Raw genomic sequence first — 6,186 nt, 5'->3', positions numbered from 1 at the left:
CCAAAAAGGACATACAGGTGACTAATAGACATGTGAAAAGATGCTCAATGTCACTAATCATCAGAGAAATGCAAATTAAAACCACAATGAGATATTATCTCACAACTGTCAGAATGGCTGTCATCAACAAATCGATAAGTATTGGCGAGGATGTGGAGTGAAGGGAAACCTCACTGTTGGTGGAAATGCAGATTAGTACAGCCACATGAAAAACAGTATGGCCTGACTAGGCGGTGGCGCAGTGGATAGAGCGTTAGACTGGGATGTGGAGGACCCAGGTTTGAGACCCTGAGGTCACCAGCTTGAGCACGGGCTCATCTGGTTTGAGCAAAGCTCACCAGCTTGGATCCAAGGTTGCTGGCTTGAGCAAGGGGTTACTCAGTCTGCTGAAGGCCCACAGTCAAGGAACATATGAAAAAGCAATCAATGAACAACTAAGGTGTTGCACAAAAAACTGATGATTGATGCTTCTCATCTCTCTCGTTCCTGTCTGTTTGTCCTATCTATCCCTCTCTCTGACTCTCTCTCTGTTTCTGTAAAAAAAAAAAGAAAAAGAAAAAAGAAAGACAGTATAAAGGGTGCTCAAAAAACTAAAACTGGAACTGCCTTATGACTCAGTGGTTCCACTTATGGGTATATACCTGAAAAAATCCAAAATACTAATTTAAATGAACATATGCACCCCTATGTTCATTGTAGCTTAATTTACAATAACCAAAACATGAAAGCAACCTAAGTGCCCATCAATAGATGAATAGATAAAAATGTAGTGGTGGCCCTGGCCGGTTGGCTCAGCGGTAGAGCGTCGGCCTAGTGTGCGGAGGACCCGGGTTCGATTCCCGGCCAGGGCACACAGGAGAAGCGCCCATCTGCTTCTCCACCCCTCCGCCGCACCTTCCTCTCTGTCTCTCTCTTCCCCTCCCGCAGCCAAGGCTCCATTGGAGCAAAGATGGCCCGGGCGCTGGGGATGGCTCTGTGGCCTCTGCCTCAGGCGCTAGAGTGGCTCTGGTCGCAACATGGAGACGCCCAGGATGGGCAGAGCATCGCCCCCTGGTGGGCAGAGCGTGGCCCCTGGTGGGCGTGCCAGGTGGATCCCGGTGGGGTGCATGCGGGAGTCTGTCTGACTGTCTGTCCCTGTTTCCAGCTTCAGAAAAATGCAAAAAAAAAAAAAATGTAGTGGTACATATATATATAATAGAATATTATTAAACTATAAGAAAGAATACAATCTTAACATTTATGACAGCATGGATAAACCTAGAGGGTATTATGCTAAGTGAAGTAAATTAGACAGAGAAAGACAAATACCATATGATTTCATTTACATGTTGAATCTAAAGAACAAAATAAACAAACAAAATAGAAACAGACTCATAGATACAGAAAACACACCGATGGTTGACAAAGGGGAGAGGAGTGGGGGACTAAGTGTAAAAGTGAAGGGATTAAGAAGTTCAAATGGGTAGTTACAAAATAGTCACAGGGATGTAACACACAGCATAGGGAACATAGTCAATAATACTATAATGACTACATATGGTGCCAGATGGGTACTTGAATATTGGGGATATCACTATGTAAATAAAGTATATGACTGTCTAACTCTTACACTGTACACCTAAAATTAAAACAAAATAATAATGAATGTAAACTGTGATTGAAAAATAAAATTAAGTTTGATGGTGCCTATTCTCCCTCTTTTAAAATTTATTGTCAAAATTAAATAATACCATATCCATATCTAAATTTAATTTTCATCTTGGGTTAATGAGATCAGAACTCAAACCTCTACAACCTCTAGAATACATTCTTATGTTTGCTTGTTATTAATTCCTCTTAATACCTCTTTGTGTTTTACATACTTCCATGGTTCACCATTTCTTCAAGGTCTATAAAATAAGATCATGATGGGGGATTCTTCAGAGCCAGAGGTTGTACTAGGGAATTCCAACTATGTAGAACATTTGACAGTAATTAAAACTATACAGCTTTTAGTAAGCACTAGGCTAACTACTTGTGCACATTGTTTCCTTGAGTCCTGAGAGGTATACTATTGTTTCCCTTTCACAGATGAGGAAACTAAGTTCACAGAAGTTAAGTAATGTGCCCAAGGCTACACAATCAGTACAGAGCAAAGTTGTGATTCAAATAATACTAAATGCAAATTAATGCCCTTAACCAGAGCGATGTTTCACTCCTTTATGTATTTTTTAAATTCTTTCTTTTGAGTTAAGAATAAGGACATGATGGGGCAGAGAGGTGAGTGGTTTTATGCAAGCTCACATTCACTATTAGTTGAAAGAACCTAGATCACTCACCAGGTCACACAGACTCTGGGGGAAAGATAGTTTCTAATGATTTCAGCTTCTTTCTCAGGATCCACTTTCCCCTGAAAACCACTGAAGGGGAAGCAGTAGTTGGGTAGGTAGAAAGTGATTGGAAACTCAAGTTTGAAGGATAGGAGAGAGAAGAAATGAGAGCTTGAATCCTCAGTTATCTGCCTAGTTCCTTCAGCTCTGCCACCCCATAGCGTGACCCCATATTTAAGAAGCAGAAAAGAACTAAACAAAAACCTTTGTTGCTTCAGCATTTTTTCTTATTCATACAGCTTTAACAGCAGCCTCTTGGAGAATACGGCAATGCAGGACGAATGTAAGACCCTCTTGATAAAGAAGAGGAGTCATCTGGCCAGTCTCTTGTCTAACAGACACTGAATCATTTCCCTAACTACAGCAAAAAATAAAACCAAAAATCTACAAAGCTTACCCCAGCACCAAAGCCACAGAGAACTTTTGCTGAGTTGTACAAGCAGAAGACATTTTGCAGAACACATTTGCATTTCAAAGTACCAACACATCCTAAATGTGCAGTGTATGCATAGATCTGTGCAATAGCAATTAGGAACAGAAATAACCAATGCAACTGAATTAGAGTTGATGAGGTTTTAATGTTCAAGGCAGCATTTCCTTTGTATGACTAATCCCTATACGTTCTTGGGGTTTCAGATTAGATGTTCCTCTTTTGACAAAGTTTTCCCAGACCCAAAGTCTAGGCCATGTCCTCCTCTGATTAACTTGACCTTGTATATCTCATTTTCATAGCATTTATTGCCTGGAAACAGTATTATCAGTTTACTTTTCAGTCTCCCTCAGTAGACTATAGCTTTGTGAGAGCTAGGACCATGTCTTATACAATGGATCACTAGTAGATTTCATAATGCCTAGAAAAAAGTAAGTTGCTAAAAAATGTTTTTGCATAGATTAAGAATTCATAAACAGACATTGAACACAGAACAACTACTTACACAAACTAAAAAATCTACCCAACTCTGATTGGAGAATGTCACAAGATCAGGATGTGATGTGGTAAGTGGTTATATAACTGAGTTAGAAATATGGAACTGTAAGGAAAATAACAGGTCCAGACCATGATGACATCATCACACTCACTCCTGCAAAAGAACTCTAATCAAACCCTATTTTTATGGGGGCATTGGTAATTGCATAACAACTGTGAATTCATATATACCTATCTATCTACCTATCCATCTGTCCATAAATATATCTAGTTATCCATTATCTAGCCAGCTATTTATCCATTTGTTATCTATCAATGGTCATCCGGTCTAGATATCTATTTATGCATACATCCATCCCTCCATGTATCCATGGTAGGCAAAATTCTAAAGATACCCCTCAAGATTTTCCCCCCTTGGTTATTCAATCAAACACAAATTTAGGTAATTCTATAAAGGGAATGCAAAGATGTAATTGAGTTTCCAATTAGTTGCCCTTAAAATAGGGAGACAATTATTCTGGTGAGCCCAGTATAATCACAGGAGCCCTTAAAAGCAGAAGAGGAAGCAGAAGAAATGAAGCAGGAGAAACAAGAGAGATTCCAAGTGTAACAGAGATTTGATCCATACTTGCTTGCTGGAAACCTCAGTCCTACAACCACAAGAAACTTAATTCAATCAAAACTGGAAGAGCTTAGAAGGGGATTCAACCTCAGAGCCTCCAGCAAGTGATAAAGCCTGACTTTGGACTCATGAAACTTGGAGCAGAGAAACCAACCCAGCTGACCAGACTTCTGACCTACAGACTGTGAGACAAAAATTTGTGGGGTTTTTTACCCCACTAAGTGTGTGGCAACTTGTAACAACAACAATAGAAAGTCAATACACCTTATAAATTACCTCTTACTATATCTATTATCTACCCATTTATCCATCTATCCATCCATCTAACTTTGTTACCTGATCTGGTTCTGTTCCCTTAACAACAAACCTTCTCTCCCTGACTTCATAACTCTGACCAAAGTACGCATGCTTTACTCCTAGGTAAAGTCAGTGACAATCACCAGAAAGCCTGGATCGTACAAGCTGTGGGAACCTCTCTGACCTATATCTGCCCTTGTATCTCTGTCTCTTCCCATAGAATCACATCTAGCTTATAACCTCTGCTTTACCTTCATTCAAATAGTCTACTCAGCTCTTGGGTCCTAATCACTCTAGGATGCTCAACTCTACCCAAGAGGTAAGTATCCACTACTCCATCCTTAACCAGGATCAATCATCCCAACCAGTGACCAGTATCCCAAGGCCACAGTTGTATGAGAAGGACCTTGAAAAATCATCAAGACATAGTTCATTCACTTCTATAAATAGGTTCCATTTTGTTCTCAGTGAATCTTTTCTCTCTGTAAAGACCAGATTCAAACAACTCTTTCAACTATTACTGGGATTCAAAAAGCAGGAAATTGTCACTTATATTCACCATTCTCTTACTAAGAAGCATTATATCCTAAAAAATGGTGCCAACATAGGGTCAAGGAGACTCTTGGGATACGTTGTCTCTCACAACAATTAAGCAATATTTCTTTATATAAGATACTGTGCTGTCCTCCAAAGATCACATACCAGAACTGAAATGGCCATATAAATCCAACTTTATGAGTCAATTTTAACTACTGAAGCCCTTATGAATAAGTCTTACAGCATATTACTTGACATAATATTAAATATAAAGACTATAAATATATAAATGTATATATATGTGTATATTAAAATATATATTATAAATTTTGAGTCCTTGCCTCATACCAGGCATCAGACAAGCATACTTTTACATGTATTTCCTTCTATAATTTTGACAGCTCTATAAAATATGTCCTGCTATTATCTGCATGTTATACATGAAAAGAAACTGGGCCAAGGTCACATAGCTAGCATATAATAAAGTTGGAATATAAGCCCAAGGATTGTTTTCTAAACTACTGCATTACATTTTGTTCTTATCATGGAGAGAGTTGCTGGAGAGTGATGAAAGGAACATCCTTGCTCCTTGGATGAATTCCGTCACATCCCTGGATCTCATTTGTGAAATGAGGGAGATGTGCCACGTGCTCCCTCAGGCTTCATCAGGATCTAACAGTCTGCAGTTTCTTGGAGCCACCCTCTGGTTGGGTCCTTCTTTAACCACAATACAGAAGACAGATGCTGGATGTAACATCATTCTCTTTCTCTTTTCCATGCTAACCTCCTGGTATCATGCACTCATTGTCTTTCCCTTTCTCTAAAGATCATTTCACACCCCATTTAGTCACCCTTGGTAATGCTCTTCTTTCCAAAAGTATAGTAAGAAGAACAGCTTTTGAGGTGATTTCTCTGCACCAAGGGCATGTCAAGCTCTAGAGAGCACCCAGCTAGCATCTTGTTCTGCAGCAGGTAGATGTAAGGGAGCCAACATGAACAGCAGAAATAATCCAGGTTAATGAGAGGTGGACAGGTTGACCAGTTCTTTATCAAAGAACAGCCAGACTGTAGCTGCAATACTTCCTTCTAGCAACTCTCTTTAGGAATTGTCCATCCTGACCCTGAACCACCAAGGGAGTAGTACAGCATGATGTCAGAACAGTAAATGCATTTCATCTAAGTTGCCAACTCCAATCGATTATGAGTGGCTCCTGGGGTGCTGGGGTGAAACATGCTAGAAAATAGGTCTCAGTTTAGCAGGAAAGAGCATTGATCTATTAAAGATGTCTGCCAGGGCACAGGGTTTGAAAAGAGGCACCAGGCTTGCTGCCTACTCTCAGACCCTACAAAATCCATAAAAGGCACAGGCTGTGCCTATGTTCAAATCTCAGCCCTCCCACTTACTAGCTGTATAATACTGGGAAAATTTTTTA

The 6,186-nt window shown here is 39.8% G+C and overlaps 1 non-coding gene across 1 annotated transcript; it reads left to right on the top strand.

Annotated features, from left to right (window-relative positions):
• The first annotated feature begins 775 nt into the window (after positions 1 to 775).
• Positions 776 to 851, top strand: TRNAT-AGU (transfer RNA threonine (anticodon AGU)). The gene has a single exon. It is a non-coding gene; the product is annotated as a tRNA-Thr (tRNA).
• The last annotated feature ends 5,335 nt before the right edge of the window (positions 852 to 6,186 follow it).

This window comes from Saccopteryx leptura, chromosome 9, assembly GCF_036850995.1.
Source record: "Saccopteryx leptura isolate mSacLep1 chromosome 9, mSacLep1_pri_phased_curated, whole genome shotgun sequence".
In the NCBI taxonomy this organism is placed as follows: domain Eukaryota; kingdom Metazoa; phylum Chordata; class Mammalia; order Chiroptera; family Emballonuridae; genus Saccopteryx; species Saccopteryx leptura.
Note: the sequence above shows the minus strand (reverse complement) of the source record. Positions and strands in the feature narration are given on the sequence as shown.